Here is a 21,621-nt window from a genome sequence, read left to right as displayed (position 1 = left end):
CTTTTTCTTTGTTCTGCTCCATGGTAGCTATATCCACCATTCTATCTTCCATCTCACTTATCCGTTCTTCTGCCTCAGTTATTCTGCTATTTGTTCCTTCTAGTGTATTTATCACTTCAGTTATTGTGTTGTTCATCACTAATTGTTTGTTCTTTATTTCTTCTAGGCCCTTGTTAAACATTTCATGTATCTTCTCAATCTGTGCCTCCATTCTATTTCTGAGATCTTAGGTCATCTTTAGTATCATTACTGTAAATTCTTTTTCAGGTAGATTGCCTATTTACTCTTCATTTATTTGGTCTTGTGGATTTTTAGCATGCTCCTTCATCTGCAACATATTTCTCTGTCATCTCATTTTGTCTAATTTACTGTGCTTGTGGTCTCCTTTCTGCAGGCTGCAGGGTTGTAGTTCCTTTTGCTTCTGTTTTCTGCCCCCTGGTGGATGATCATAAAGGGTGTCAAATGGCTTGATGGTTTTACAGTGCTCACTTATATATTATGAAGTATGTCCTTAACAAATCTGATGGTTTCTTTACAAAGTTCCTTTCTTCACCTTTTATTCAATGGATTAGCTGTTCAAGGTGGAGTGACAGGATGTCCTGAACTCAGTCTGCCATATTGGTTCTTAGCTTTCTTTTCCGATGACTTCAATATCTAAAATGAACACATCAAAGTTTCATCCACACTTATCATTCCACCAGCATCATCAAACTCGCCAAAGTAATTTGGGGCTGAAAATATGGTTACCAATTATCACTTAGCAAGGATTTCATATCCATCTTCCACCACCTGATGAGCTTGACAAATGAAGTCTAAATCATGATGATTCAGAAATTTACCAATGACAGCAGCTCTAAAGTGAAGGAAACACCACGACCATTTTCTTCCCAAACTTGTACTTCCTTGTCTGGGTCAGACCACAACAAATCACAGAGCAAACCTGTATCGGAGACTTCAGTGGGTCTCATAATTCTCCTAATCTTCTCTATAGATCACAGGTCTGGTAACAGTCCTCCAAGACAACAGAAAATCTTCTCACCCACAATGGCAGCTGTAGGCAGACAGTTGAAGCAATCAGTTAAGGTCTTCCACAATTTAATATTAAACCTTCTTTTGCATTACTCATAGAATCTATAAATGCAATTGACCCTAGCACAGTCATGGTTTCCTCTTAAGAGAAAGAAATTCCCTTGATATTTGATTTTATAAGCCAATAGCAAACAAATGGTTTCCAAAGACTTCTTTCCTCTGTCTACATAATCTTCTAAGAAAAGATAGTTGGCTTCTGGGGGAAAGCATCTGTATTCAAATATTCACAGCAAATCTGTATACTGTCCATGAATACCTCCACAAATTTTCAGTGGCCCTTCCAATTCCAAAATAATAGGCTGGCTGAGAAAGTTCTCCAGAGATTTGATACATAAGCCCTGAACTTCTGCTTCAGTCATCTGCACAAAATTCCTGGACAACATCCTTACACCTCTAGCAGTCTGGTGATAAGACTGTCCACATTCAGTTCCCCATCTGCCATCTTGTTGGCACCAGATGCTCCATCCTGGGGAACAAGGTTTTCTCAGGTGCGAGGGCTGTGGCAACAGCTTGGCATTCCCTCATCTATGAGTCATGCAGCGTTTTGACCCCGGTTCCAAATCCTCCTTCCCCCATGCCCTCCCCCTCCCCCCTCCCCCCAAGTAGTGGAGGGCCCACACACTCGAAGGCACCCACAAAAGAAAAAGAAAGAAAAGAAAGAAAGGAAGAAAGAAAGGAAGAAAGAAAGAAAGAAAGAAAGAAAGAAAGAAAGAAAGAAAGAAAGAAAGAAAGAAAGAAAGAAAGAAAAGAAAGAAAGAAGAAAGAAAGAAAGAAGAAAGAAAGAAAGAAGTGGAGCTTCCACAAACTGGGCCATGTCAGACCCAGCAGCCCTAAACATTCTTGTATATATCTTTTGGTACACAAATATACACAATGCTGTACATTCTATACACAATACTGTAGATGTGGAATTATTTAACCAAAGGAATGTGCTAATTTATACTTTGTACATGAGTGAAGGAGATTATTTGTCTCTCAGTATTGTCACCAGCACCTAGTGTCACGAATCATTTGCATTTTAGTATTTCAGGTGGGTTTGTTGCAGTTTTTCATTGTGGTTTTAATTTGCATCTCCCTGATGACTAATGAAGTTAATTATCTTTTTTTTTTTTTTTTTTTTTTTTTGTGGTTCTCTGTCCTCTCACTGTTGCAGTCTCTCCTGCCATGGAGTACAGGCTCCAGATGTGCAGGCTCAGTGGCCATGGCTCACGGGCCCAGCTGCTCTGTGGCATGTGGGATCTTCCCATACTGGGGCATGAACCCATGTCCCCTGCATCAGCAGGCAGACTCTCAACAACTGCGTCACCAGGGAAGCCCTGATTTTCTTTTTATATGCTTAATGGCTATATTGATATCCTCTTTTGTGAAGTGTTTGTTCAAATCTCTTACCCATTTTTCCATGGCTGTCTTTTTTATTTTTATTTTTTTAATTTACTTGTAAGAATGTTATATATAGTAAGAATATGAGGTCTTTGTCATATATATGTATTACAAATATCTTCTCATGCTCTGTGACTTTCTTTTTGATATTTTAACAGTCATTTAATGAAAAGGTCTTAATTTTAATCAAGTCTAATTTATCAATCTTTTCCTTTATAGTTAGTACTTTCTGTTCTAATTTAAGAATATTTTGTCTCTCTCAAAGTCTGTGAAGGCATTCTTCTATATTATTTTCTAAAGCTGTATAATTTACCTTTCAAACTTAGGGCTATGATTCATTTCAAACTACTTTTTTCCTGAATAATGTCAGTATTCAATTTCCCGTACAGATTTCTAATTGATCTAGGATCATTTATTGAAAAGATCCATTTCTTCCCACTGCATTACATTTGCTGACTAAAACATTATTCACAATCTAAAAATTGAGGGTAATGTTTTAATCAGCAGGAATTTTTAGGGCTTCAAGCCCAGGAGGAAGCATATCAAGTAACCCTGACAGAACGGCTCCAAGGAGGCAGGGTGGGGCTGGGGGAGCTAGGATATATAGGAGTTTTGCAACAAAGGGCAGGTAGTAGGAACATCAAAAGATTACTGTTAATTAAAGAAAGCCAGATATCCCAAGTTAAATAATTTAGCACCTTTTTAATGCTAAATACCAAAGGGAGGATGTATGGGAAGATACAAGAGTTTGGGCTCACTGAAATCATTCTTTTGATATGCACCTCAGATATCTGGGGCCAATATCCTGTGTTTTCAGGATATTGAGTTTTCTCAGGGCTCACCCTAGGGTGTGGTTACAGTCTGATGGCTGTTAAATGACAGGTATTCTTTTCCTTCATGTGTTCCCTTAGGGCTCACCAGCTCACCATTTGCAGTGACTGCAATCGCTGATGACTGTGACATCCTTTGTTTACTATGGCAGGCAACATTCCATTTATCACATTCTCAAGTGGAGAATTTAAAGTTATCAGTGAGGGAGGGAGACGCAAGAGGGAAGAGATATGGGAACATATGTATATGTATAACTGATTCACTTTGTTATAAAGCAGAAACTAACACACCATTGTAAAGCAATTATACCCCAATAAAGATGTTAAAAAAAATAAATAAAGTTATCAGTGAGCATCCTTATGACAATTATTTTAAAATGTTCATTAATTAAATCTCTCAGTTTCATTAATGTATTTTTCTGAGATCTTGTTCTTTTGTTTGAACCAAATTCCTCTGTTTCTCCAATTTTCTTGACATTCTGTGTTGATTTCTATGCATTGGATAAAACAGCCACCACTCCTAGTCTTGAAGGAGTGACCTTGTGTAAATGATGAAACATTATTCAACTTTGCCTTAGCTCTTGGTTGTCTCTCAAACCTTTGTGATTGTCCAAGCAACTTATTTTACTTTTAATATCTCCCAGTAGTTGTGGTTGTGACAATGTAACCAAGCAGGACCATATAGGGCCTTCCTGGGACAGGCCTTCCTGCATATCCTCTGCTTTAGCTCCTCTCTGAAGTACCTACATAGTATTTGATGCAAATTTCCTGAGTTTTTTGCAGATGTGAACCCCCCCACAAGGTAAGAACTACTTGATGACCATGAACACATAGCCCCAGGCCTCTTGGAGCCTAAAGGCTGATAATGTTAACTCCTGTGACACCACCCTGCTGCCTCACCATCAGCCAATCAGAGAATTGTGCATAAGCTGATCATGTATCCTGTGACCCACCCCCCTCCTGGCCTTTAAAAATGCTTTGCCAAGGGCTTCCCTTGTGGTGCAGTGGTTGAGAGTCTGCCTGCCAATGCAGGGGACATGGGTTCGTGCCCCGGTCCAGGAACATCCCACATGCCGCGGAGCGGCTAGGCCCGTGAGCCATGGCTGCTGAGCCTGCGCGTCCGGAGCCTGTGCTCCGCAACGGGAGAGGCCACAACAGTGAGAGGCCCGCGTACCACAAAAAAAAAAAAAAAAAAAAAGCTTTGCCAAAACCCTTAGGGGAGCTCAAGGCTTTTCAGGGCATGAGCCACCTCATCTCCTTGCATGGCCTTGCAATAAACCTTTCTCTGCTCCAAACTCCGATGTTTCAATTTGTTTGGCCTCACAGTGCATCAGGCACACAAACTTGAATTAACAATTTTGGCGAAGCCAGCATAGGTGTCCACAACGGTGGCAGGTCGATCCTGGCCTGGGGAAGCCCCTTCCCTGAGCTACCAGTGGCTGCTGGAGCCCATTTTGCTCTGGTGGTCTCAGAGGGACTGTCCCCAACAGGCACTGGCTGCCCATGGCATGAGGTTGTTTGGAGCCAAGAAACGTTCAGAGCTGAGGTCCACATTCAGTGTCATTGGGTGAGTCGCTTCAGCTTATGCAGGCTGGGAATTCTCTCCACTCCGTTTGGACTTCTTCCCTTCTGGAAAGTGAGCTACTTGAGGGTAAGTTGCTCCAGTGTGCACACCAGGAACATATTCCTTCAATTTGGGCTTTTCCTTTATGGGACAAGCCAATTTGTTTTGTTGGGATACCCTGTTGCAGATGGGAATTGTTGAACTCTACCTGATTTGGGAACTGGTTCATTTGCAAGAGCTGGGCTTGGTGGAGGCTTCCGTTTTGGAGTAAAAGAGGAATTCTGGACTACACCTCTTCTGACTTTCTGTCTGGGTGACCATAGCTTAGTTGTTGTTTGTGTTTTTGTGTGTATCATTTTGGCATGAGCCACTCATGGTCCATTCTTTTTTGGGAACCAGGCCACTTTGGACCCTCCATCTGGGAATGGAGGTGGAATTTCTGGGCTATGCCTCATTTGATTCTGTTAGTAGGACCATGTATTTGTTGTTTGTATGTGTGTTAGTACTTTCATTGGCCAGCTGAGACGTCTTTGGTGAATAGTGGGACTTGTGTGTGATGAAACCAGAGTATCCTTCCCTATTGATTTGGTTTTGCCTGCAGTGGAGTGTTGATCAGGATTGTCTTCCTTTTGGGGGCTAGGGGGAACTGTGACCCTGAGAGACCAATTTTAATTGCTGTTTGCCATGAATAATTAAATATGGATGATCAGAGCTCTGTTCCATCTTATAGTTTCCTGGGGTACTTCTGCAGACCTAAGAGATCTTTAGCTATGCTCCCTAAAAGAAAGAAAATGCCTCAATACTGCCTGAGATCTGGAGAGCAAAGGCCCCTAATGGCTTGGCTATTATATCAAAGTGGGTCTTTTGCAATTGCTTTTATCTTGAGGGTATGTGTGTGTATGTGAATGCGTATCTCAGTACCTGAGTCCAAATCCCTTTTTCTCTTCCTGGTTTTGCTGAAATAGGTGCATGCAAATGTGAGTGGATGATATGTATTATTATATTTGTTTGTTTAGACTGAGGTGGATATTTGGGGACTGGGAAAAAGAAAGTTCCCTGAAAATAACCTGAGAAGGCTGGGTTTTGCTTAAGTAGTTAGAAGAGGAATTTGCATTTCTCTTCCGGTGCCTTTGAGACATAAAAGATCTACCTGGGCTCTCTGAAGCTTATCTAATCAATCTGTGTTGCTTGGAACTGAAGAAAAAGGGGATGCAGGAATAACATTCATAACTGCCTGGAATGTTCCCTCAGCCAAACTTTAATTCATAAGCTATGTAAGGGTGTGAAGAAAATTACAGTATAACCTATTAATTATAAAAATGTGAAAGAGGTCCAACAGGGACAGGAGACTCTCTTCCAAAGGAGACTTAAGGGAGGCTTTTAGAAAGTATACTAATGTGGATCCCTCCTCCCGCAAGGAACAGGCCCTTTTGACTATGCATTTCATAGCCCAGTCTGCCCCAGACACCAGGCACAAAAATCAGAAAGAAACTACTGGTCCTCAGACACCAATGAATGATTTGTTCCAATTGGCTTATTTGGTTTTCAATAATACAGATATGGTCGAAAAGGTAGAATGCACCCAGATAAATATGCAAAAGACCCAGATGATGGCAATGGCTTTGACCCCTCAGAGACCACCAAAGTGTAAACAAAGTTATCCAAGGAGAAACTTGCCTGTATCTTTGAGATGTAAATGTCCTATCTGGTCTTCTCTGCCATCCTTTTAAAATGCAAATTTTGAAAGAGGATAATTTAGAAATTGACTTGTCAAGGGTAAATAAAAATCTTAAGTGCCTTTTTTTTGCAAATATTTAGACATCTAGACAAGTAAGCTTGATTTGTTCCATCTGCCAGTAACTTAATTTTAATCCAACCTCTTTTGTAAACTGATGGGTTTTACATTGCTGTACCTGACTCAGGGCTGAAATTTTGAAATGGGAACTATGAGGTCTCTGCTTGTGTGTTTGTATGTGTCTTTGTCTTTGGATAATATTGCTTAGGTTAATTTGCAAATGAGCTCTATAATTGGCTTAAAGAAAAATAAGTGCTTACAAATCAAACAATTCTAAATACAAGAGAAATTAAATTAATCTCAGGTTCACGTGAACTGGGAAATATTCAGTATTAAATTAATATCTGGTATTAATGTTTGTTTGTTGATCCAATTAATATAGACATGTCTTTAGAGTCATCAACATTAAGTATAATATTTTACTATACCTAGGTTTAATAGAAGTTAAGTGAAATCTTGTTGTATCTGTTGCAAATTTGTCAGCAAGAAAAATAACTTGATATGATGAAACTTTAAAGTAGATGTAAATGAGATAAGAGCTTTATAAACTCTAGAGGAATAATTATGTTCTGAAAATTATCTTAAATAGTCTATCCAGATTTTGGTAACTATTACGTGCCTCTTGGTTTTCACTAAAAATTAAGTTTTTTAAGAGTTGGGGATTCTAATTTAAACCTACTAAAAATTCTAACACATTCTACTATACAGTAGGAAAGTGGAATATATGTTTTGAGCAAAAAAGGAGTTTCATGCATGGTCAGGCCAAGATTAGATTACACTTAATTGGGTAAATGGGTTTTGTTATTAAAAGTAGACTGGTGCAGGACCATACTTGGTTCCTCTTTGCTAAGAGAGCGAGTTTACTTAGAATGCTGCATTTGATAACAGATTGTGTGAATTATCTTGCTTTTAACTAATCTGTGTTTTTAAATATTCTATATGACCAAATGTTTTTTAAAAACTTTTTGATATTTTTTATGAACTTCCTATCAAATTCTAATAAGTTCTTTTGACTTCAGCTAGCTTTGGGATGCTTCAGAGGGCCCCTGAGGCACCTCAGAAAAAAATATATATTAAACTGATTAGAATTGGTTGGTATGCTAAATTACATGGAAAGCATTGTCAAATGAGTGATAAGCCTCTTCGGATTATACAGTATGAATAAATGTTACTTTTATCATTCATAAGAAACTAAGCTGATGTTTTGCAAAATTGCCACATCTTCAAGAAGAGTCATAGTGTGGGACTCGAGGGACATTGTTCCAGCTAATGATTAAGAACTCTCCAGACAATAGGGGCTTCTTAGACAATGGGTGAATTTCCAGGATGTCCGGCCCCCTTCCGAGAAGGAGGGGAGATAACAAAATGTAAAAAAGGTGTCTGTCAAAGACCAATCAGACAGCTGGGGAGAAGGAGGGAGATAACAAAATGTAAAAAAGGTGTCTGTCAAAGACCAATCAGGCAGCTGGGGACAAGTTCCCTCTCTGGTCCGAGCCTAAGCCGGGACCAATCAGCAGGAGAACACAACCAAATCTATAATTTACATACGGGGAAGTGGGAACCTATAAAACTGACATATTCGCGCCCAAAAGGGTTCCTTCTTCGACCTCCTGCGTGAGGACCAAGGAACCCCGGTGCACCGGCCTTCAATAAACCTCTTGCGTTTTGCATCGACTTCCGACTCTTGTTGTTTCCTGGGCGAGTCGAAACTCCTAGGAGACCGCGCAGGTCTAACATTTGGGGGCTCGTCCGGGATTCCACTCGCCCCGGACCACAAGAACATCGGGAGTTGGAGGTACCAGGTAAGCTCGAGCTTGATTGTCTGTTTGTCCCTTGTTCTTTGTGGGCCATTATCGGAGGAAAGCCGTAAGAATCGGCTTATTATGGAATCTGTATCGGACCTCTGGCTAGGCAGACGTGCTAATAGCCGGCGTCCATGAGCCCTAGGGGACGCCCTAGTGGCTCATCTGGAAGGAGAGGCAAACTCTGTCTCCCCTTCACTCGGTTTCGGCAGTTCCCTTGGTGATAACTGCCATCTGAAGAAGTTTCGGTTTTGAAGCGAGCTCGCGGTGGCCCATACGTATATGTGTTTCGTGGAGTTTTAACTGTTTCTGTATTGTGGTCTATTCTTCTTCTCTGACGGACGACAATGGGACAAACTATGACGACTCCTCTTTCCCTTACCCTAAGCTATTGGACCGAAGTTCGGGCCAGAGCCCATAATTTTTCGGTAGAGGTAAAGAAAGGAAAGTGGCAGACTTTGTGTGCCTCTGAATGGCCAACATTTCAGATAGGATGGCCCCCCGAAGGATCCTTTTTATTAGACAAGATTAAGCTGCTGAAGTCTAAGATATTTAATATAGATCCCCACGGACATCCAGACCAAGTACCATATGTCTTGGTCTGGGAAGATTTAATTCTCTCCCCACCTCCGTGGGTCCGGCCCTTTGTTTCCTCAACAGGTACGTCCGCGCATACATCAGCAGCGTCAGAGATATTAGCCTTAAAGAAAAACCCCAACACGGAGAAGCTACCCGACGCCCCGGATCTACCGAAGGCGATTTATCCTGACCCGCAGTCCGATTTGCTGCTTTTGGATTCCCCACCCCCTTATCCTCCGGCCCCGAATCCCCTACCACCTAGAGGACCCCCAGCTCCACTGCCCTCGGCACCAAGGGAACCATCCATGATGGAAGAAGAAAGGGGTCCCTCAGTGGGCACTAGGAGCCAGAGGGCTATCTCCCCGGACTCCACTGCCCTACCTCTTAGAGAATATGGCCCCCCCGATGGCCAAGGGAATAGACCTCTCCAATATTGGCCCTTTTCCTCTGCAGATCTTTATAATTGGAAAATGCATAACCCAACTTTTTCCGAAAATCCACAGGCCCTTACCGCTTTAATAGAATCTCTTGTTTTCTCCCACCAGCCCACATGGGATGATTGTCAGCAGCTGCTCCAGACTCTCCTAACGACTGAGGAGAGGCAACGGGTTCTTTTAGAAGCCAGAAAAAATGTATTAGGCGCCAATGGGCAACCTACCCAGCTGCCTAACGAGATTGATGCTGGTTTCCCACTCGTCAGGCCAAACTGGGATTTCAATGCCCCAGAAGGTAGGGAGCGCCTGAAAATGTATCGCCAGGCTCTGGTGGCAGGTCTCCATGGAGCGGCCAGACGGCCCACTAATTTGGCTAAGGTAAGGGAAGTAACTCAGGGGCCCCAGGAATCGCCAACTGTGTTCCTGGAACGTTTAATGGAAGCCTTTAGACGCTTTACCCCTTATGATCCAACTTCGGAGGGACAGGGCTACTATAGCAATGGCTTTCATAGATCAAGCGGCCCCTGATATTAAGAAGAAATTACAGAGGCTAGATGGCTTGCAGGGATTTTCGCTTCAGGAGTTAGTAAAAGAGGCAGATAAAGTATATAACAAAAGAGAAACAGAGGAAGAGAAGGAAGAAAGAAAGCAGAAAGAGCAGGAAGCCCATGAAATAAGACGGGATAAGAGACAGGAGAGGAATTTAAGTAAGATACTGGCCACTGTGGTTGGAGGAAGAAATATAGGGGATAGAAATAGGCAGGAAGGGCGAACGGCAGACAGAAGGCGGCCATTAGACAAGGACCAATGTGCCTACTGTAAAGAAAAAGGACATTGGGCGAGAGAATGCCCTAAGAAAAAGAATGGAGGAAGGCCAACCAAAAACAAAATCTTAACATTGAAAGAAGAAGACTAGGAAAGTCAGGGCTCGAACCCTCTCCCCGAGCCCCGGGTAACTCTTAAAGTGGAGGGGGAACCTGTTCAATTTTTGGTAGATACCGGAGCCCAGCACTCCGTCCTTCTCCACTCAAAAGGTCCTATCTCAGCTAAAAGGTCATGGGTACAAGGAGCCACTGGGAATAAACAATATTCATGGACCACACGAAGGACAGTAGATCTTGGGATTGGACGAGTAACCCATTCATTTTTGATTATTCCGGAATGCCCCTATCCTTTGCTGGGAAGAGATTTACTCTCCAAAGTAGGGGCTCAAATCCACTTTCAGCCAGAAGGTCCCACCATAACTGATAATAAGGGAAGGTTACTTCAAATATTGACTATGAAATTAGAAGATGAATATAAATTATACGAGCAGCCTTCATCCTCACGAGTTAATGTTACTGATTGGGTAACTCGGTTCCCTCAAGCCTGGGCAGAAACTGCCGGAATGGGGATGGCCAAAAATCGGCCCCCGGTGCTAGTGGAACTCAAGGCAACTGCCACCCCAATAACGGTCCGTCAATACCCCATGAGTAGAGAAGCCAAAGACGGTATCCGTCCCCATATACAGAGGCTACTAGACTTGGGCATCTTAATAAGATGTCAATCAGCATGGAACACCCCTCTCCTGCCGGTAAAGAAACCAGGAACAAATGATTATCGGCCGGTGCAGGATCTACGAGAGGTAAACAAACGGGTGGCAGACTTCCACCCCACAGTTCCAAACCCTTACAACCTCCTGAGCACTCTTCCACCTCAACATATGTGGTATACTGTTTTGGACCTTAAAGATGCTTTTTTCTGTTTAAGACTCTCTCCCCTAAGCCAACCCTACTTTGCCTTCGAATGGAAAGATCCAACATCGGGAATGTCTGGTCAGCTGACATGGACACGGCTACCTCAGGGATTTAAGAACTCCCCGACCATCTTTGATGAAGCCCTCCATCAGGATTTGGCATTATATAGAGAATCAAATCCCCAGGTAACATTACTCCAATACGTTGATGATATTTTATTAGCTGCTGAGACCCAAGAAGATTGTATCAAGGGTACTGAAAAACTGTTAACGGAACTTGGAACCCTGGGATATAGAGCCTCAGCCAAGAAAGCACAAATATGCCAACAACAGGTCAGTTACCTGGGGTATCTATTAAAAGGGGGGCAAAGATGGCTCACGGAGAGCAGAAAGGATACGGTGGCCCAAATTCCGGCTCCCAAAAACGCCAGGCAGGTTAGAGAATTTTTGGGGACGGCCGGATTCTGTAGACTATGGATTCCAGGGTTTGCTGAGCTGGCAGCCCCATTGTACCCCCTAACCAAAAACAGCACTCCTTTCGTTTGGGGCGATAAGGAACAACGGGCTTTTGACCAAATCAAACGAGCTTTACTTTCAGCTCCAGCCCTAGGACTGCCAGATGTAACCAAACCTTTTCATTTATATGTGGCCGAAAATAAGGGCATTGCAAAAGGAGTATTGACTCAGAAATTTGGTCCCTGGAATCGCCCAGTTGCTTATTTGTCAAAAAATTGGACCCTGTGGCATCAGGATGGCCCACCTGTTTAAAGATAATCGCTGCAGTGGCCGTTCTAGTCAAAGATGCTGACAAACTAACTTTAGGACAAAATCTAACGATAACAGCTCCTCATGCCCTGGAAAATGTAGTCCGTCAACCACCGGATAGGTGGCTAACTAATGCCAGGATGACTCATTACCAAACCCTGTTGCTAAACTCAGATCGCATCAAGTTTGCTCCAGCCACAGGACTCAATCCAGCCACCTTGCTACCTGATCCTGACTTGGAAGGCTCCATCATCATACATGATTGTCAGGAAGTACTAGCCGCAGCACACGGCAGTAGGCCAGATCTGATGGACCTGCCCCTCCCTGATGCTGATTTCACCTGGTTCACGGATGGGAGCAGTTTCCTGGAGGAAGGTAAGCGTCGAACTGGGGCAGCCATAGTAGACGGAAAACAAGTCATATGGGCAGCGGCGCTACCACAAGGGACCTCAGCCCAACGAGCTGAATTAATTGCCCTGACGAGGGCATTAGAGATGGCAGAGAATAAAAAAGTAAACATCTACACAGACAGTAGATATGCGTTTGCTACCGCTCATATCCACGGTGCCATTTACCAACAGAGAGGGCTACTAACTTCAGGTGGCAAAGAAATTAAAAACAAAGACGAAATCGTGGCTTTGTTGACTGCACTCATGCTTCCTACTAAAGTCAGTATCATCCACTGCCCTGGACATCAAAAAGGAAATACCCCAATAATTAGGGGAAATAATATGGCTGACCAAGTGGCCCGAGAAATAGCATCGGGAGAAGTCATTTTAGGACTGTCAGATAAAGTTCCTGAAAAACCAGGCCGCGATGAAGAAATCATCCCGGCCACAACAAAAGGAACTTTGTCCCCTCAGCAAGCAGAATCCATGTTACAACAGATGCACAGATGGACACATTTGGGGACTAAAAAGATGGTAGCCTTGTTACAAAAAGCCGGGTACGAAACCCCTGGAATGACAAAATTAGCTGAACAAATTGTACAGGAATGCGTCCCATGTCAACAGGTAAATGCTCACAAAGGGAAACTTGAAACTGGAAAGAGACTCAGGGGGGACCGCCCAGGAACTTACTGGGAAGTGGACTTTACCGAAGTGCGTCCTGGAAGGTACGGTAATAAATACCTTTTAGTTTTTGTAGACACTTTTTCAGGATGGATAGAGGCTTTCCCAACAAAGAAAGAAACAGCTGCTGTAGTAGCCAAGAAGATTTTAGAAGAAATTTTTCCTCGATTTGGAGCATCAAAGGTAATAGGGTCTGATAATGGTCCAGCCTTCGTCGCCCAGGTAAGTCAGGATGTGGCCAGATATTTGGGGACTGATTGGAAATTACATTGTGCCTATAGACCCCAAAGTTTAGGTCAGGTAGAAAGAATGAATAGGACTCTAAAAGAGACCCTAACTAAAGTGTCCTTGGAGACTGGCGGTACCGATTGGACGGTGCTCCTTCCTTTGGCCCTATTCCGGGTTAGAAATACACCTTCCCGATACCATCTTACTCCTTTTGAAATATTATATGGTGCCCCGCCTCCCCTCCTCACTTTAGGAAAAGAAATAAAACCTGATTGTCAAAATAACACTGACTTATATGCTAGGCTACTGGGACTCCAATTGGTCCAGAAAGAAATATGGTCCCAACTCTCCAAGGCCTACCAACTGGGAACACCGGGAGAAACTCATCCTTTCCAAGTCGGAGACTCCATATACGTCCGTCGGCATCGAACCCAGACGTTGGAACCTCGATGGAAAGGACCATACACCGTCCTCCTCACCACCCCAACGGCCATAAAAGTGGACGGCATCGCTGCCTGGATCCATGCTTCACATGTGAAGGCTGCACCAGCGACGGCATCATCAGGATGGCGGGCCCAAAGAACCGACAACCCGCTCAAACTCAAGCTTCTACGAACCTAAGACTTATAATTTTGGTTTTACTGCCTTTACTGACTGTAAGTGATTTTAGCCCTCACCTCCCCCAACGTTTAACTTGGCAGGTAATTTCTCAGACTGGAGATGTAACCTGGTCCATTAGTCATACTGCACCCCCCTGGACCTGGTGGCCAGATCTTTTTCCTGATGTTTGTAAATTGGCTATAGGAGCACCTTATTGGGATACAGAAGATTCTCATGATATGAACACTGCCCCTTCCAAAGTTTCGGAAACTGATTGGTTTGGGCCGGGTTGCAAAAATGCAGGCAAAAGAATGATGCTTGGTATCCTCACTTTCTACGTATGCCCCGGGTTCCACCGCCCTTGATCTCTGAATTATAAATGTGGTGGAACTGAAAACTTTTATTGCAAAAGCTGGGGATGTGAAACTACCGGGGATACTAATTGGAAACCCACCTCAACTTGGGATTTTATTACTGTAACGGCTAATTATTCTCATAATGAGGATACCGGACACCGGAGTAAATGTTCAGGATGGTGTCATCCCCTTAAAATTTCCTTTAGTAATCCCGGAAAAAGAGATAAAAAATGGATAAATGGTCATTCTTGGGGCGTTAGATTTTACATGAGGGGATATGATTTAGGAATATTAATGACCCTTAAGCTAAAGATTGAGACTCCTGCTCCAATATCAATAGGCCCAAATCCCATACTTGGCCCCCCTTTGCTTCCCCCGGCCCCTTCAACTACGTCAACAAAGAATGAGGCTAATGAAACCTCTGGATCCAAAGAACCCACAGTTAAGCCTGGGACTCCTCAGGATAGGATGCTTTCTTTGGTGCAGGCAGCCTTTACGGTTCTCAATGCTACAAACCCAGAGGCTACAAAATCATGTTGGCTTTGCTATGCTGCCCCTCCCCCTTATTATGATGCTATAGGATATAGCTCCAACTATACTAATTCTACCTCCTCAGACCAATGTCGATGGAAGCAAGAAGGGAACAGTAAATTAACCCTGTCCTCGGTTTTTGGAAATGGTACTTGTATAGGAACACCTCCCCAGTCCCATAGACACCTTTGTCATGATTTTAGCCTCCCTTCAGGCTCAGGATATCTTGTACCTCCTCAAGATGGATGGTGGACATGTAACACGGGGCTCACCCCTTATGTCTCTTTAGAGGTTCTTAATACTTCAGCTGACTTTTGTGTGTTAGTGCAATTAGTCCCTAGACTTATCTACCATTCAGACTCATCCTTTTTAGATGAATATGTAGGAAAAACAAAAAACAAAAAACAAAAGAGAACCTGTAACCCTCACATTGGCTGTCCTTCTAGGACTAGGAATATCTGCCGGGATAGGAACAGGAACCACAGCCCTCATACAACAACCCCAGTATTATGCAAGTTTAAGACAGGCTGTAGACATCGACCTTCGAGCATTAGAAAGTTCCATAACTCAACTAAAGGAATCACTCACCTCACTTTCAGAAATGGTGTTGCAGCCTAGATTTGCTGTTTCTTAAGGAAGGGGGATTATGCGCCGCTCTAAAAGAAGAATATTGCTTTTATATTGATCATTCAGGAACCATTACCAAAACCATGGATAAACTAAGGGAACGCTTAGATAAAAGGCAAAGGGAGAGAGAGAACGAAAAAGGATGGTTTCAATCATGGTTTGATAAGTCCCCCTGGTTTACCACCTTAATCTCTACTCTGTTGGGACCTCTTATTGTTTTATTGTTGATTTTAACTTTTGGACCATGTGTTCTAAATCGCTTGATAGCATTTATTAGAGAACGTATCAGTACTGTACAAGTTCTAATGTTAAGATAACAGTACCAAAGTTTACGAACAGAAGGTTGAGATTCCATGATTGGAATCAATAGTCACAAGAAAAAGGGGGGAATGTGGGACTCGAGGGACATTGTTCCAGCTAATGATTAAGAACTCTCCAGACAATAGGGGCTTCTTAGACAATGGGTGAATTTCCAGGATGTCCGGCCCCCTTCCGAGAAGGAGGGGAGATAACAAAATGTAAAAAAGGTGTCTGTCAAAGACCAATCAGACAGCTGGGGAGAAGGAGGGAGATAACAAAATGTAAAAAAGGTGTCTGTCAAAGACCAATCAGGCAGCTGGGGACAAGTTCCCTCTCTGGTCCGAGCCTAAGCCGGGACCAATCAGCAGGAGAACACAACCAAATCTATAATTTACATACGGGGAAGTGGGAACCTATAAAACTGACATATTCGCGCCCAAAAGGGTTCCTTCTTCGACCTCCTGCGTGAGGACCAAGGAACCCCGGTGCACCGGCCTTCAATAAACCTCTTGCGTTTTGCATCGACTTCCGACTCTTGTTGTTTCCTGGGCGAGTCGAAACTCCTAGGAGACCGCGCAGGTCTAACAATAGAAAGGATGTTTTGACAAAAACAGGTTTATGATAACTTTTAAATCATACTGCTGAACTAGGTAAGATATTTTAAAAGTGTAATGGAAACTCTGATTTCATGAAACTGTTGGTAAAAGGATTAATTACATAGGACCGAGTAAACTGATGAATATGATTGCAATTTTTTTGTTTTTTCCTGAAATATTACTGGCTTTTAATCTGTGTTTTTACAAAGAGGTTTAATATTCCCTGCCCAAGGCTGATCAATTCCGTTCCACAATCACCCTCCCTTGCCCCTGCACAGCGCGGGAAGTAGCTAAGAGCAGTCGTCATCCCTTTCCTCACAAGATTATGGAATGGATATTGACGGTCAGGAATTGCAATAGGGAAGAACAAATCCGACTCCATATTAGACCTGTTTCTTTTACTTTAACCTTTGTATTCTATTCCTTTTGCTACAAATTCATCACTAAATGATTTGGTTATAGCTTAAAGTATACATAAATGGCCCATCTCAGGGAACCCTGCTCCCATGCTTGAATGTTAAACTAGAATACCTTTGTACATCTCACAGGGAACATACTGACCCAGCCCACCTGTGAATGGCTGCAGGAAAGAAGAAATAAACATATCCCCTCCTGAGTCTGACTAAAACCAGGAGATATTTGCACAACTTATAACCTATATTGCCTTTTTTGTTGTTTCTCACATTAACAAATGTGTGACTGAATCTCTGATAAAATAATATATTGTTCCATATGAGATCAATGATTGTAATAGTGAAACTCTAGATATGAGAAGAAGCAACAAGAGGGAATATTTTCCTAGATTGTAAGAGGCTAATAAGACAGGAGGTCTTTGGTGCTGGCCCAGACACACCTACTCAAGAAGGATTTTGCTAAAGCAGAGGAATACCTTCAACAAGCAGCCCAAATGGACTACCTGAACCCTAACGTCTGGGGTGTGAAAGACCATCTCTATTTTCTGAGTGGAAATCATGCTGGAACCAAGGCATGCTATGAGCGAACCATTAGTTTTGTAGTGGTTGCTTCTGAGATGCACTTCATCTTCCTGCGACTGGGGCAGATATATCTGGAAGAGAAAGAGTAAGAAAAGGCAAAAAACCCTACCTGCAAGTCTGAAAAAGATCACCTTCTTGCCTTACCTGGCTAGGACTGGGAATTGCCTGTTATCAGCTGGATGAGCTCACAGAGGCTGAGGATGCTCTCTCTGAAGCCAATGCACTGAACACCTACAATGCTGAAGTATGGGCAGTGATTTTCTGTATGGGACACTGAGCTCCTTTCCTTCCAGAGAAATTAAACCCTGAATGTTTCACCGTATGAGGACTTGAGATAAAGAAAAAAGGATCTTCAGCACAGATTGAAACCCATTCACTTATTTCCGTTGGCTATCTTACTGGATGGCTATGTTACTGGATGGTTTAGTGGTTGACAGTAAACTGGATGGCAATAAAAAAATCTAAATAAGAGAAAAAAAGAAGTGTCTGCCAGAGTAATTGTAACCAAGCAGGACCCTGTGGGTACCTCTGTCAAGTTTATGCTTAACCTCTTTCTAATCTTTATTCCTTTTCTTTTTCAAAACTTGTTCTCCTCAAGATTGGGGAGTATCAAAGAAAGGGGGGAAAATATAACCAAGCAGAACCCTTTGGGGCCTTCCCGGGACAGGCTTTCCCCCATATCTTCTGCTTTAGCTCCTCTCTGAAGTACCTAGATAATAGTATTTGATGAAAATTTCCTGAGTTGTTTTGCAGATGTGAAACCCACCCCCACAAATGGAAGAACTACTTGATGACCATGAGCACATAGTCCCAGGCCTTCTGGAGCCTAAGGACTGATAATGTTAACCCCTGTGACACTACCCTGCTGCCTCACCATCAGCCAATCAGAGAATTGTGCACAAGCTGATCATATACCCTGTGACCTCCCCCCCCCCCCGGCCTTTAAAAATGCTTTGCCAAAACCCTTAGTGGAGCTCAAGGCTTTTCAGGGCATGAGCCACCTCGTCTCCTTGCACAGCCTTGTGATAAACCTTCCTCTGCTCCAAACTCCATTTCAGTTTATTTGGCCTCACTGTGCATCGGGCACACAAACTTGCATTAAAAACAAGGTCTATCAACATCCCAAAGGCAAGGATTCAGTTAACACCCTAGATTCAGGCAGATTGGAAAGCAGAACCTGAGGCAGCAGCTATTAAAGTATGCAAATATATACAGTCCCGTGAGACCTGAAAGTGTTGGCCCCTCTAATCACCAGATCCAGGTGACCTAGAGATATCCTCTGGCCAGCAGCCACTAAAATTCAGGTGGCAGACAAGGGTACAACCCTCTTTTTGGAGGAACACATTTTTATTCCAGTGAGCTGAAGCAAAGCAGAGGGAGAATGAAAAGATGACATCCACCACCCTCCATGCCTTGAGAGCCCCTATGTAGAACCTTATATGTGTGCTAAACAAGAAGCCCAAATTGGTGGTATACTCGTTAGTATAGCTGCCTTCCAAACCAGAAGGCTGGTCCTCAGGCCAAAGCTCCAGAACAAGCAAATAGGCCTCTTTCACAGAAAGACTGGGGGGGGGGGGTGTTTCATTCTGCTGTCTCTGCTTTGCCATCAGGGTGGTAACTAGCCAAGAACAATCTCTATAACTATTACAGTCTCATGGGACCCAGGAATACAAGCCCCACTGGCCACTAGAGCCAGGCAATCATGGGGCATTCCCTGAGTAGCAGCCACAAAACCTGGGGTATCCGATGCGTGTACAGGCCCTATACAGGAGATACTGCACTCTGTAGTGTGGCAGAGGGAGAGTGTAGAGCTAATGACTACCTTCCTAGGTCTCCAGAGAGGATTACAGTCTGCCCTTAGATGTGTGTTTAATTAGAAGCCTGCCCCTCAGGCCAATGCTTTAAGATAAGCAAATAAGCCTCTTTCACAAAATATATGGGCAGTTTTCAGTCAGCTGTCTCTGTGCTGCCTCTGCCCTGGGGCAGGTCAATCTACAGACACCCTTTAAGAATGGTTTCTCTGTTTGCTATAGCTTTATGAGTCACATGGTTGCAAGCCCCATTGACTTTCAAAGCTACATGTTTTGGGGACTCATCTATCACATACAGGTCTTAAAAGTTGAGGTGCCTGATGTGGGATTCAAACCCTTTACTCCTCAGGGAGAAGCTTGGGGTTTTGAGTTCCCTCCTGATTTTGGGTAACCACTCTGGGGATTGGGTTTATAGCGAGATTGTATCTCGGCCTCTCCTACTCAATTCAAGTGGAATATTTCTTGTTTGCCCAGTGTGTAGGAGTCACTCAGCTAGTTTTTGGAGATTTTTCAGAGGAATTGTCCCATACATAGTTGTAGAGTCAGTGTGTCTGTGGGAGGAGGCGAGTTTAGAATCTTCCTATATTGCCAGCTTGAGCCAGAACCTCTGTTTTTTAAATTGTAGAAATGACAATGTGAATCCTCACATTATTAAAATATTATATAAATTCATATATTTCCAACAGACATATGTTGATGAAAATTAATCTGTTGATCTAAGAAAGAAATGAAAAATTGTATTTGAGCCAAATTGAGGATTATAACCTGGGAAAAGCATCTCAGAAAGCTCCAGGAACTGTTCTGCCTGTTAGAAGTCAAGGCATGGTTATATCAGTTTTTTGAGATAGAGGGCTGTACATTAAATAACATATTATTGACAGTTTACACAATCTAGAGCTAAGCATTATCATGGCCCCTTACAAGATCAAGAAGGAATGTTATCTTTTAAGGAGTTGTCTTGTCGATACTAGGAGAATGTTGCTGTTTGTGGTTGAGCAGGCATTTCTGCCACTGAGGGAGGTTTGGTCAATGCCTAATGCAGATACACAATGCACAGTAGAGGGGAAGGGGAGGCCAAAGGGCAGAGAAATTTTTTTATGTTTAAAGTTTTCTTGTCTTGCTATAAAATATGAATTTTATTTCACATGTATAATCCAAGATCCTTGGAAAACTATCTTTATTCCCTCCAGCTTTTTGTTCTGTTCCATTCTGTTCTTTAATTCTTCAAATATTTTAAAACTGAAGAGGCATTATTATAATTAATTTAAAGTCAATGTTAATTTAAATTTACTAACATGATTTTCCTTTCTGTTGCTCTTCTTTCCCTCCTGCTTATTTTTTTTTTCTTTCCATCTGGGATCATTTTCCTTCTGCCAGAAGAAATTCATTTATTACTTCCGATAGTTAGGGTTTTGTGTTGTCTGGTGATGAATTATCTCAGGTTTTCTTTGCCTGAAATATCTATTTTGCCTCCATTTATTCACTGAATTTTCAATTTTTGTTTAGAAATTATTTCCTTTCAGTGTATTGAAAATGTTTTGTCATCTTCTGGCTTCTCTTCAAAGGTAATGAATTTTTCTCTCTGGTGATTTTTAAGTTTTTCTCTTTGAATATTATTTTGAGCACTTTTGCTATGAACATGTGTAAATGTGGTTTTATTTGTATGCAGCCTTTTTGATATTTTAGTACGTCTTGAATCTGTGGCATGTTATTTTTCCTTAGTTTAGGGAAATTCTTGTCTATTATCTCTTGAATTATCTCTTAAAATATTGCTTCTGTTTACCCTCTCCTATCTCTTTGAGATACCAATTAAATATATATCTTTCCATGATAACTTACATATCTCTTCTCTATTTCTCTTTGTTTCCATCTTTCATCATCTTTTCTTCCAGTGCTTAGTCTGGATATTTCCTGTGACTTACCTTCCATTTCACTAATTATCTTTTTCACTCACTACTGTTAATCACATCTATTAAAATTCTTAATTTTAGTTCCTCAGTTCTAGAATTGACATTTGATTCTTTTTTATTGATTCTAGTTCTTTGCAGCAATTCTATATTTTGTCCATTATTTTCATGAACACACTATTCATAGTTTCTTTTTTTTTTTAAGTTTCTGATAACTAATGCCTGTAACTCACGTGGATCTGTACCTTTGAATATTTTTCTCCTGCATTTTGATCATCTTAAAAATCCATTATATCATAAACTTTTTTTTTTGAATCTTGTACATTGAGTATCAAAAGTTGTGGAGATAATTTGAGGATATTTATTATGTCTTCTTTTGGAAAGATTTAACTTTTTTTCTGTTAGGCAGTTACAATGGAGACACACTGTCCTAATCCAATTACTGATTATGCTAAATGAAGTCTGACTTTCAGTCTTTTTGAAAGCTTGTTTACTTCTGGGTTTTTCTCTTAATATTGGGTATATTCACATGGAGGATTTAACTGAAACCTTCCACCTTCCTCAGTCTCAAACTATAACTTTTGCTTCATAAATTCCTTGAGATGTCTGAAATCTCTGTTCAGGCTC

At 42.2% G+C, this 21,621-nt stretch overlaps 1 pseudogene; it reads right to left on the bottom strand.

The window, feature by feature from the left end:
- Positions 1-576: 576 nt before the first annotated feature.
- LOC115850567 (serine/threonine-protein phosphatase PP1-beta catalytic subunit pseudogene) lies at positions 577-1,531 on the bottom strand (annotated as a pseudogene).
- Between the last annotated feature and the right edge of the window lie 20,090 nt (positions 1,532-21,621).

The sequence above is a fragment of the Globicephala melas genome, chromosome X, assembly GCF_963455315.2.
Source record: "Globicephala melas chromosome X, mGloMel1.2, whole genome shotgun sequence".
NCBI classification, from domain to species: domain Eukaryota; kingdom Metazoa; phylum Chordata; class Mammalia; order Artiodactyla; family Delphinidae; genus Globicephala; species Globicephala melas.
Note: the sequence above shows the minus strand (reverse complement) of the source record. Positions and strands in the feature narration are given on the sequence as shown.